At 48.7% G+C, this 12,147-nt stretch overlaps 1 long non-coding RNA gene and 1 other non-coding gene across 3 annotated transcripts; one reads left to right on the plus strand and one right to left on the minus strand.

The window, feature by feature from the left end:
* Positions 1-1,138: 1,138 nt before the first annotated feature.
* Positions 1,139-1,211, minus strand: TRNAV-UAC. Its single transcript has one exon. It is a non-coding gene; the product is annotated as a tRNA-Val (tRNA).
* A 112-nt stretch (positions 1,212-1,323) lies between these two features.
* Positions 1,324-11,131, plus strand: LOC116583368. Of its 2 annotated transcripts, none has more exons than XR_004282699.1 (3): positions 1,324-2,494; positions 3,068-3,202; positions 11,061-11,131. It is a non-coding gene; the product is annotated as an uncharacterized LOC116583368 (long non-coding RNA). The 2 variants fall into 2 exon arrangements; XR_004282698.1 differs by lacking the exon at positions 11,061-11,131 and adding an exon at positions 4,285-5,468.
* Positions 11,132-12,147: the final 1,016 nt, after the last annotated feature.

Genomic DNA, 12,147 nt, shown 5'->3' on the forward strand with positions numbered 1-12,147 from the left:
TTAAAAAAAGTGAAGGACTATTTCTCCCTTCCCTGCAGTTTAGAGTCTAATGAAAAATAATAAACCTGTAATAATTCAACCGCAATCAAAGCACTTTTGCATTGCCATATTTCAGTTGGAGGCTTTGGGGGACAGGTCTGTGCTGGCTTGCAGGGAAAGGGCTTGGCCAGGTGGTCTTGCTTCCTAGGAGCTCCGTATTTTCCCAGGCCGCCGGGGCCCAGGCCGGGTGGGACTACGACACACGACCAGGAGCCCACCTCTGCTGTTGCAGAGGGGAGGAGAGGCTGTCATTATGCTTCTGCGATAAAAACATGTTACCCCCGCCCCCCCCAAGAAAGTGAAAAATTAAGAAAAAGTTTTAAATGTTCCCAAATAGAAGAGTCAAACGAATACTATTTTTATTTTATTTTTTATTTATTTTTAAAGATTTTATTTATGTCTTTGATAGAGAGAGACAGCGAGAGAGGGAACACAAGAAGGGGGAGTGGGAGAGGGAGAAGCAGGCTTCCTGCTGAGCAGGGAGCCGATGTGTGGCTCAATTGCAGGATCCCTGGATCATGACCAGAGCCAAAGGCAGATGCTTAACTGACTGAGCCACTAGGCGCCCGCAAATACTATTTTATTTATTTATTTATTTATTTATTTTTTAAAGATTTTATTTATTTATTTGACAGAGAACACAAGTAGGCAGAGAGGCAGGCAGAGAGAGAGGAGGAAGCAGGCTCCCTGCTGAGCAGAGAGCCCGCTGCGGGACTCGATCCCAGGACCCTGAGATCATGACCTGAGCCGAAGGCAGCGGCTTAACCCACTGAGCCACCCAGGCGCCCCTATTTATTTATTTTTAAAAAAGATTTTATTTATTTGACACACAGAGATTACAAGTAGGCAGAGAGGCAGGCAGAGAGAGAGGAAGGGAAGCAGGCTCCCTGCTGAGCCGAGAGCCCGATGCGGGGGCTCGATCTTAGGATTCTGGGATCATGACCTGAGCCGAAGGTAGAGGCTTTGACCCACCGAGCCACGCAGGTGCCCCCCGCAGATACTACTTTTAAAGGAGAAAGAAAAAACCCTCCTTTTGCTTTTCTTCGCCTGTGCACTGGAAGAATATTGGAAGTGGACCGGAAAAGGAGACTTTCACCCGTGGTTCCACTGGGGCTCGAACCCAGGACCTTCTGCGTGTAAAGCAGACGTGATAACCACTACACTATGGAACCTCCCCGAGAAAAGCTTGGCATCATTAGCTTATTCATAGCCTCACATCTGAACCGGCGCCTCTGCTCAAACCCCGCCCCTCGGCCGTAGCTCCTCCTCCGCCGTGGCTCTGCCCCACCTGCAAGATAGGGTGTTCGCGGCCAAGTCCCCAGCTCTGGCTGTGGCGTTTTCGCTGCGCGGGCAACCTGCCCGCCTCGTTCGTCAGCACTGTGACCAGAGCGAGGCCAGGGCTGGGGTGACCCTCCTGAGGGCCGCCCCCCTAATCACCCGTCCAAAGTTTTTTGTCAGTCGCGAGGTCAGCGGGACCTGCCCAGAGGGCAGGCGGAAGCGGACCGTGCCGCGGCCATGACGGCTCTTAGCCGCTTCCCTCAGCTGGGGAGGGACCCGCGCTTTCCCCCGGTTTATCCCTGGGCGCCCTGCGCCGCTGCCGGCGGCACGTGGGGGCCTTGAGTCCGGAGCAGGGCGGACAGGAGCGCCTCTTGGAGCCAAAGATGGAGGCAGCGCCGGGTTTGGGTGTGGGCTGGGCCTCGCCGTCACCTCGGCATTTCTGTTGCCAGGGTTGGAAGAGTCCGCTGGTTAGTGGGCCCCTTGCCCGCGGGTGTAGGCTCCAAATGGTCCCCCGACATTTTCACAGCGTTCCTCCTCTCCCGACCCCCCGCCCACGGGAGCTGGAAGTTGCAGGACTTTTGTTGGCCACTATTTGGGCTGGGGTTGGGCTGGGAGGGGCGGTGTAGACGGTTTACAGCCCTTCACGGCTGGGGGTGATGAAGCGGGACCCGCCACGAGATTTGAGCGGCCCAGTGCAAAAGGAAAATGCCAGATTCCTTGTTCATGAGTTACTAAGAGTCCCAAAACGGTGGTAAGCAGAGCATTAGACCCAGAGCCGACCCCTGCGACTGCGCAGGTTGTGGCCGGTGAACCTGTCGCGATGCTTCCGAGACTTCCGGCCCGCGCCAGGTGCTGGAAACCTCCTTTACAAAGGGCTCCGGTGTGCTTCGGCTTCTTAGTTTTCAGGCTTCTTAGTTTTCATTGTCACTGCCGTTTCCCCTCCCCAGTGCTTTTGGATGGATCTTCGTCACCGTCCTAGGGTTGCTCACCACCCTCAAGCTTAAAAACCCAGCCAAGACCCTTTGACGGGCATCTTTAAGGGCTGAGTTGAAGGATGGGGCTGTCTTTTCCCCTGGCGTCTTCCTCTGAAGCTGGCAAAGTGATGGAGACATCGTACTGATTGTCTGAAAGCAACCCCGGAGTCCCGACCTCCTGGGAAGATCTGTGGAAGAAACAGGTGGGTGGAAGGCAAACTAATCTTGGGGGGCAGAATCTAGAGTCTAGTCCTGCCCTGGTTACTCATTAACTATGTGCTCTTCGGTTCACCTCCCAAGCCTCAGCTTCCTCCTTGGTGAAATGAATGGGTTGGACCAGACACACCCACTTCCCCTCTGGGTCTAAATGTTATTCCTCCTTTCCAGGTGGGCACACGGTGGCAGTTACCTGCCCTGTAAGTTTTCCAAAGGAATGGAGGCAGGCGTGCAGCTCGTGCTTGGGTTCTCTACTCCCAGGCTCCCTACTCCTGCTGAGCCCCCCACCCCGTAATATTCACCATGGGGCCCATTGCAGAATTCCTTTTTGTTGGTACTTTTCTCCAGGCCCCTTGATGGTGATGGCCACGAGTGGATAGCCACCAGCAGGAGGATGGATTCATGAAAGCTCAACTGCTAGTCCATGGACCATAATGACTCCCAGGATACCCAATGCTAAGTACATCCCACCTGTTTCCAAACCTCTCTCTGTGCAGAACAAGGCTGCCGCAAATTAGGCCTGAAATTACACTCACTGTTGTGTTTTGGTTTTTCTCTAGGGAACGCTTCGCTCATCTCCCAGCTTTGTGTCTGCCCTTGCTCCAAAGGAGGGGTTCTCCGAGTGCAAGTTTTGGCCAAGTTCCCACACATGCTCCATGTAGAAAAGAAGCTGATGCACCTCTCATGCGTGCTACGTAGGTTTCTGCCTTTGGTGGAAAATTCTTGTGCTTTTTTTCCATTCTGACAAGGAGGAAGACCTTTGTTCCACTTCCCTGCTGCCCTCAGAGTGTAGTCACATTCTGTTAGTGAGGCACAAGATTGTTCACTTTCACGTACACTCCTATGAGGAAGCCATGATAAGTATTACTGTCTTCATTTTTCAGCTGAGAAAGTTAAAGCTGATGAATCTGAATGCCTTCCCTGAGACCATTCTGCTTATACTCAGTCTTCTGATGCCGAAGTGATTTCGGGAGGCCCATGTCCGCAAAGGCCACGTGTGGTTCCTGTAAGAGCGCCCCTGAGTTCTTGTAATGATTCATATGCACTCAGGGAGGAAACGGATAACTCTATTCTTTCCTTTGTGATTTTATTTTTTTAAAGATTTATTTATTTATTTGAGAGAGAGGGAGAGAGAATTTTGAGCGGACTCCCTGCAGAGCATGGAACCTGAAGCAGGGCTCAATCCCATGACCCTGTGAAGGGGTCTTGGGCTCGGATCATGACATGAGCTGACGCCAAGAGTCAGACCCTCAACCGACTGAGCCACCCAGGGCCCCCTCCCTTGTAATTTTAAGATCAAGTCCTCAAAAGCAGGAAACAAAAGCCTGCCCAGAAACAACTGTTGGTGACTTTGATCTTGGAACCATCAGTGTCATGGCTAGCCTTTCAGATGGCCACAGTTTTGCCTGGTGCTTCAGGCAGTTCAGTTGGATGTGTGAGGCCTGCCCCCCTTCCCTCCGCCCCAGGTATGCCCGTAAGCATCTGAACAACTGTAAGTCAAATCCATCAACAGACTAGTAAATAAGAACTAGAAGTCACTTCAAAGTTTTGAGTCCCCTGATTTCTCAGATGCTGGGTGTAGCTTCCCCAGGGGATGGCTTTACTGACGGAGAGCAACTTAGCCAGAGAAACCATGGTCTCAAACACCGAGCTGACTTACCTGATTTCATTTAGAAAGGGTTATACTCTGTCTTTCACTATCGTGCTCCAGTATTTACTAAGAAGATAAGTCATTACCTTATTATGTGAGCTCACCTTAATCTTCTCCCTTTTGCAGCTCATCAAGTTCGAAACATTTGAAATTAGCCTATTGGAATGGGTATTTGATATTTGTTGCTCTTTGCCCCCATGCCTTTTCATAGTCCTCTGTATCCCTCTGTCTTCTTAGCTGGCTCAACTTCTATGGTCATTTTTATCACTTGTTTGCCCTTTTGTTGTACTTGTTGGCAAACCACAGTCTGTAAGGTCCCGCTCTCTCCGTACTCTGCCCTTGTATATGGCCCCAAGAGGAACACATATCCAGGTCAACCGATTTCACACTAAATTCTTGACTACTGACCTCAAGCGAACCCTTAATGTAGCCTAGAATCCAGTCTACTTCTTTGTGCATTCATTCTCCTCTTCTCCTAAAGGACAATTTTGTATCTTCTCTCCCTGAACTTCCTGTACATCCTTCCCCAGTCTCACTTACAGGTGATGAACCTGCTGCTTTTTTCAGTAAAGAGAGAGAAGCAATGAGAAGAGGACTGCCACAAGTCCCCACCACTTCTGCCCAGCCACCGGTATCTGTGCGATCAGAGCTCTAGGTCAGGCCTCTCCCTGTAGATCACAGTAGATCAGGGCTTCTCAACAGCTGTTTTGACAGTTGGGACTGAGTAACTCTTGGTCATGGGGGTCGTTCTGTGCATGGAAGGATGCCTCACAGCGTCCCTGGCCTCTACCCACTTGAGGCCCCCGGCATTCCTCCCCCCAGTTGTTGGCACCCAAAATGTCCCCTGGCAGGGGGAGGTCTTGGGGGCCTTTTGGTAACATTTGCAGGTACTTTTGGTTGTCCCAGCGTGGGTGCAAGGGTTGGTGTGCTATTGGTGTCTGGGGGTAGAGACCAGGGATGTGGTGAGATCCTGCAGGGCACACGACAGGCCGCCGTGGCAAAGCTCTCCCAGTCCTGAATGTTCCTAGTACTGTGGTTGAGAAGTCCTGTCCTAGATGCACTGTCCACATTTCTATCAAAATCCAGCCCGCCACCTCTTGTCTACTCCAGGAAATCACTCCAGCAAGTCCCCTCCCTCCTACATGACTATTTACCTTCTCTGGCATCACCTTCCCATAAACTTACAAACATGCTGCAGTTTCTCTCAGCGTTAAAAGGAACCCCTGATCCCCTTTTGGCCTCTAGATAGTTCAATTTTTTTTTAAGACTTTATTTATTTACTTATTTATTTGACAGAGAGAGAGAGAGCACAAGCAGGCAGAGAGGCAGGCAGAGGCAGAGAGAGAAGCAGGCCGCCTGCTGAGCAAGGAGCCCGATGTGGGACTCAATCCCAGGACCCTGGGATCATGACCTGAGCTGAAGGCAGCGTTCCAACCGACAGTCACCCAGGTGACCCTAGTTCAGTTTTTTTGCTGTTTTATTTTTGTTGTTGTTGTTGTGTTTTTGTTTGCTCTCCTTTGCAACAGAACTCATAGGAAGATGTGTCTGTAGGCTCTCTCTCCCATTCCTCTCCTTTTGGAAGTGCTTTTCCCTTGTGGCTTTTAGGATACTGCCCTCTCCCGATTTTTGTTTCCTGCCTTATAAGTCGCCCCTTCTCGGTCACCTTTGCACTTGGACTTCTTCTATCTTCATTCCCACTGCCTGGATGACCTCATTCATTTGTTTTACTTATTTATTTATTTTAGATTTTTTTTTTTTTGGTTTATTTATTTGGCAAACAGATCACAAGTAGGCAGAGAGAGAAAGGGGGAAGTAGGCTCCCTGCTGAGCGGAGAGCCTGATGTGGGACTCCATCCCAGGACCCTGAGATCAGGACCTGAGCCAAAAGCAGAGGCTTAACCCACTGAACCACCCAGGTGCCCCGACCTCATTCATTTGAATGGCTTGAAATACTCGCTATAGTCTCGTCAACACTTTCCTCCCAAACTCCAAATGTACCTACTCCACGTGCCCATTTAGATGTGTGTCTAACGGGCATCTTAAAGCTATCAGAGCTGCGGCGACACTGCCGGCACCCACCTCCATCTGCTACCCGCCTCTTCTTTATCTCAGGTAAGAACAGCTTCACCTTTCTACGTATTGAGGCCCAAAACTTTGAATCATACTTGATTCTCCTTTTCCTCATACCTTGAATCTAATTCTACTGGCAAATTCTATTGGCTTTCCTTTCAGGATCTATGTAGAATCTTGTCAGTCACTTTCTGTGTCTCCTTTGCTGTCACACCAGTCAAAGCCATCATCCCGTTTGGTCTGGATCATTGTCAGACACCTCCTCTCCGGGCCTCCCAGCTTCTGCCCTTCTCTCCCTATGGACTATTCTCTGCACAGTAGCCAGAGTGATCCCCCCCTTTTTTTTAAATCTTATTTATTTATTTGACAGACAGAGATCACAAGTAGGCAGAGAGAGAGAGGGAAGCAGGCTCTCTGCTCAGCAGGGAGCCTGATGCGGGGCTCGATCCCAGGACCCTGAGATCACAACCTGAGCCGAAGGCAGAGGCTTAACCCACTGAGCCACCCAGAGTGATCCTTTTAAAAGGTAAGTTAGATTGTCTCACTCCTCTGCTCAGAACCCTCCAGTAGCTCCTCCCCACAGCTAGAGTGAAAGCTAAGGCCACACAGTAGCTGGCAAGATGCTGTATGAGGTGTTCTCTCCCACATCCATTACCTGTTGGACTATATCACCTATTACTTTGCCTTTTCTTTTACTGTGTACTCCGGCCACACTTGCCTGCTTACTGTTCTTCAAACATGCTGGGCCTCTTCTGCCTCGGGGCCTTTGAACCTGCTGTTCTCTCAGCCTTGAATGCTCTTTCCCTATGTCGTCCCATTGCTTGCTCTCTCACCTTCTCAGGTATTTGCCTAAATATCTTGTCAGCAAGCGGTCTCCTGACGGCCCTATTTACAGTGACTCTCCCCCTGCCCTAGCCTTCTTCACACCGGAAATGCAGTATCCCCCTTTCCTGCATTATTTTTCTTTGCAACACTTACTACCATCTCATTTGCCAGATAGTTACTTCCTCGTTTTGTTGCTTATCCCCCGCCACCCTCAACGACAATGAAAGCATCAGGAAGGCGTGGATTAGGTTCTGTTCACTGTTGTGTTCCACAGAGCCTAAGCAGGGCCCCGTACATAGTAAGGGTCCAGTGATCCATTCTTGAATGAATGTGTTCAGGGTTGGGGACGATCGAGTGGAGTCAGTTACTCCCAATCAGAGCTAATCCTGGGGCTTTTACCTGAACTCTGAGAAGAGACATTTCCTTGTTCCTCGATCCTTGACTTGACTGTGAGATCACCCAGAGGCTGGAGGTTCTGCTGCCGTCTCTGGACTGTTGTAATGTGTCAGACCAGAGTCTTCGTTGTTCATAGCACTCGCTGTTCTTCCCCCTAAGGGATTTTTAAACCATTTCCCCCACCATAGACTTGACTGAGTGACTTGCTTTGGCCAGTTGAATGTTGGCAGAAGTGATGTGTATCACTTTCAAGCCAAACTACGAAGAACCAGCTTGGGATTTGCCACTTCATTGTTTCCCTTTACTATGGGGACAGCAACGCACAGAGAGAGGTTCGCCTGAGTCTTAGAAAAAAGACCCCGGTTGACGGAACTGTGGCCACCAGCCATGGTGAAAAGTCAAACCTTGATCATTGTAGGCCACGAAGATTTGGGTTCATCTGTTACTGAAGCCTAACATCACCTCAGTGGATTCAACACTTCTGCTAGTTCCACGAGAAAATGAGTTTATTAAAGGCTACTTGGTGGTACACAGCATCTCCCAAAAGGCCCCGGAGAGGCCAGAGCCAGCAAAAATGTCTTCATCTTACCTCATCGCGGGGCTGCACCAGCTAAGATGCCCACTGCTCCCGCTCTGAGTACAGAGGCAGCAACTCAAGCCAGTGATGGGGCCCCGCATCCCTGAAAACTGGACCCTCTGGCACTGACGTTGTCACAAGATGGATTTCATCACCCCTTGACTCCTCGAGCTGCCTTCTTAACTGAGGTCTCTGCTGTAGCCCAAGTTACATCCTGTGCTCTTGCCTGGAGAGAGGCTGGAGGAGCGAATGTCTTGTTTCTCCTTCGAGGAGGTGGGAGTCAACGTGGGGAACGGAGAAGTGAGCCAGTGATCAGAAAGCATGAAGACATCGGCTGCCTGCCTGAAGCCTAAGAAAGGAGCGAGGGGGAGCTGAGAACGAGAACGACCGATGCCCTCCCGTAAGGCCTCCAACAAGCCATGCCCTACATCTACCTGTGGACTCCTCAGTCATTGGAAGAAGGCATTCCTGGTTTTGCTCAGGCCGGTTGCAATTGGGCTCACTGACATTTGTGATAGGAGGAGTCCTGACGGTTCATCGAAAATGGGTGGGCAGCAGCACAGTGGCTTGCAGTGGGGGTCCTGTCCCAGATACTCGAAGTTTTGGTTGCCCTTCTGTTCCCAGTAAACGGGGAGACGGCCCATTCCAGCAGGGCAGGCTTTGGGTTTCAAGGTGTTTTGGGAGCCAGCCCGCAGAGCTCAAACCCAGTGGGGTGCTTGTTCACAGGGAGCACGGTAGCTAGGGCAGGTAGAGGTCGAGAGTGGGCAACACATCTGGGGTGCCTTTGGTTGCTTGCCCCCAATTCATCCTCCTCCTTTTCCTCAATAATAAAGATCACAATAAACAATTGTAGAGTACTTGCTATGTATTAGAGACCGTTCTAAACTCTTTGCTCAGATTAACTCCTTTAATCCACTCAAGAACCCTGTGAGAAAAGGTTATGATACCTGGCTTACAGATGAGAAGACGGAGGCATAGAATAATTAAATGACTTGTGTAGTGGTGTAGCTAGTAAACAAAGGAGCAGGGCTTTACACTCAGGCCATCTGGCTCCACGGGCTGTATTTAGCCTCTACACTGCACTGCCTGATTTTGTTTCATTTGGCAACGTATCCAGCTAAAACAGCTTGATTTCCCAGGCTCCCTTGTAGCTAAAAGAGACTGGGTGGCACAGTTCTGGCCATGAGATGTTTGGAAGCAGGGGGGCTTCCAAAACCATTTCTTTAAATGAAGGTATACACGGGTGGTATGCCTCATTTTGCTCTTAGTTGTTTACTTTCGGCCCGGAATGCACATGTGGATGCTGGAGGTAGAGCAGCCACTTCGTGACCATGAGTTGACAATTTTGAATAAAAAAGCTATGTGACTTGGCTGAAAGAAAGAAGATGCCTGAGTCCCAGCTCCAGATTTCATACTTCCAGATCCTATGTTTCTTATGAAAAATAAAACCCCTAATTTGTAATGCCATTGTTTAGTAAGAGTTTCAGATACATGAAGGGAAAACATATACCTACCAATTCAACATTGCCACATTTCTCACCCTTAGATGTCTCCTGTATCATTTTGACAATGTCTCTAATCTTCCCACCAGCTACTGAGGGATTGCTCCGTGTTGCGGTCTGTTGGTAGAAGTTGTTTATGATCACATGCCTGCAATATGTCTAGGAGCACAGTATTGGGTAGTATGGGAGGTTTTATTATTGTTGTTTTGTTTTTTTCTTTAAGTGTTGACCTGGCCCCATCTCAAGGAGTTTGAAGAACATTAATTTCCCCAAAGGACTGATTTGTTCCACGCTGTTAATGGATGATAATGGTTTGATGTTGTTTTCCTAACTCGGGATCGAATTTTAATAGACCCTGTCTCCTCTCTCTTAAAGTAGAGACTCAAAAGAAGAGAATGCAGAGGGGAGAGGAGGGCAGGAGGCTTTTATATGTGAAAAGCCTGTCTAACAGTAAAAATGGCCTGACAGTATTCCTTTCCATACCTGCTATCTCTAATCTCCAAATTCACCCACAGTCACAACCAATCACAACTTAAATTGGTAGAGATGGCCACCCAGGTGAGGAACAGATCAGCTCAAAATACTTCGTCTCCCCCTCCCTTGTTTATATGTCTTGAGATGCCTCTAGTTTCTAAAGTCACTCCCCTGGGCCTTTGTAACTGAGCGCAGAACAGTTTGGCCACTCCCCTCTCCTACAGAACCCCACTTAAAAGGAAATATCCGGTGGCAGCGTCTAGCCAATGCTAATTGTTGATGGAAATGAACTTGGCTAATCCCTGGACTGACCCAACACTTACTGTCTCCTTTAGATTTACGAGGAGATTCAACAGTGCACAGGATGGACCCGCCTCTGAGTTGTTCCTCATAGTCTGATGGGAAGATATGAAGAGTGATGCAGGTTTTAAACAAAAATTGTATTATGGATTTTTATTGTTTTAAATATTTGTGATTGGGGGGATATCATTAGGATATAGTTTGAAGGCTAATGCAATAATAAAACCAATTAGCAGGTTGTTTAACTCAGTTAGAGGCTGTCTGCAGACTGGCAGCTTTCCTCTGATAGATCCTGTTAAAATGCAGTGGGTTCTATTTTGTGCAGAACGAGCAGGCTGCCATGACAACTGTCTGTGAATATTATTTCAGTATTAGTTATAGGTTTCCAGTGTCAGCCTCTGGGTCCAACAATGATTCTAAAACCCCAATACACATCTGTTCTTGAAGGAGTTGTCCTGGACATGTTTACAAAAATGAAAAACAAACAAAAAAACAAAGCACTTTCAATTGCCTGGGTTTTTTCTTTTGGAAAAGAAAAAGGAATGAATTTACACAATTGCAAATTGCAGATTTTATTGCTGTTCCTTTCTTTTGGAAAGGGGATTTGGATATGAATTTACATTGTGCTTGTCCCTACATTTGATTAAATAGATACACTAGGGAAGAGTTTGGAAGGATTCTTTTAAGGCTATATAATCCTTACATTGAATTATTCTTTTTTTCTTTTTTTTTTTTTTTTTTTGTCCCCCATCTGACAGTGTCACAAGTGGCAGAGGACTGAATCCAAACCAAGTTATCAAACCAGTCTCAAATGAATATGACTTGAACATTCTAAGGTAAAACTTCATGCAGAGATTTCCAATGAAGGGCTCCAGCTCCATTTCCCTGCCCTCTCCTGGTCACTCTTCTCCATGTCCCAGTTGTACCCCTCACACCTGTTCTCCGCATGGTGACAGCCATGCTCAGAGCATTGCCCCTCAGGTGGGACAGTGAGTCTGTGTCCCAGCGCTCTCTGAAGGCACCCCCAGAGTCACTTATATTGCCAGTCTTTAGCTACATGCCCACTGGAACACTCCTTTATTTTATTTTATTTTATTTTATTTTATTTTATTTTTTAAGATTTTATTTATTTGCCAGAGAGAGAGAGAGGGAGAGAGAGCGCGCGCAAGCCAGCACAAGCAGAGTGGCAGCAGAGGCAGAGGGAAAAGCAGGCTCCCGGCCGAGCAAGGAGCCCGATGTGGGAGTTGATCCCTGGACGCTGGGATCATGACCTGAGTGGAAAGCAGCTGCTTAACCAACTGAGCCACCCAGGCGTCCCTGGAACACTCCTTTTTACCAAGTAAGGGAGATGGGCTTGTTGGCTGAGGCCTGAGTTATGGGCCCATCCCTTGACAATCACTGTTGTTTGGAAAGTGGGCTCATGCTGATTTTGCTTAAGCCCATCAGGGCCTTTTGTTGTTGTTGTTTTGTTTTGTTTACGATTTTATTTATTTAAGAGCAAGAGAAGAAGAGAGAGGGAGGGAGGAGTGTGTGCATGAGCTGGGGGAGGGGCAGAGGGAGAGGAAGAGGGACAAGCAGACCCCCCACTGACCAGGGAGCCTGATGTGGGGCTCAATCCCAGGACTCTGGGATCATGACCTGGGCCAAAGGCAGATGCTTAACTGAGCCCCCCAGGTGCCCCCAGGGACAGTCGGGGTGATGTTAGTTCCATAGAAACCACAGGGCTGAGAATAGGGAGAGAGTTGATTTCAAAAATGAAAATTGGGGTACTATTGCAAGGAAATGAAGGGAATACTTGCTAACCATCTGGTTAAGGAACAGAATGCTGTGCAAGTTGTAACAGTA

The sequence above is a fragment of the Mustela erminea genome, chromosome X (assembly GCF_009829155.1).
Source record: "Mustela erminea isolate mMusErm1 chromosome X, mMusErm1.Pri, whole genome shotgun sequence".
Classification (NCBI taxonomy): Eukaryota; Metazoa; Chordata; class Mammalia; order Carnivora; family Mustelidae; genus Mustela; species Mustela erminea.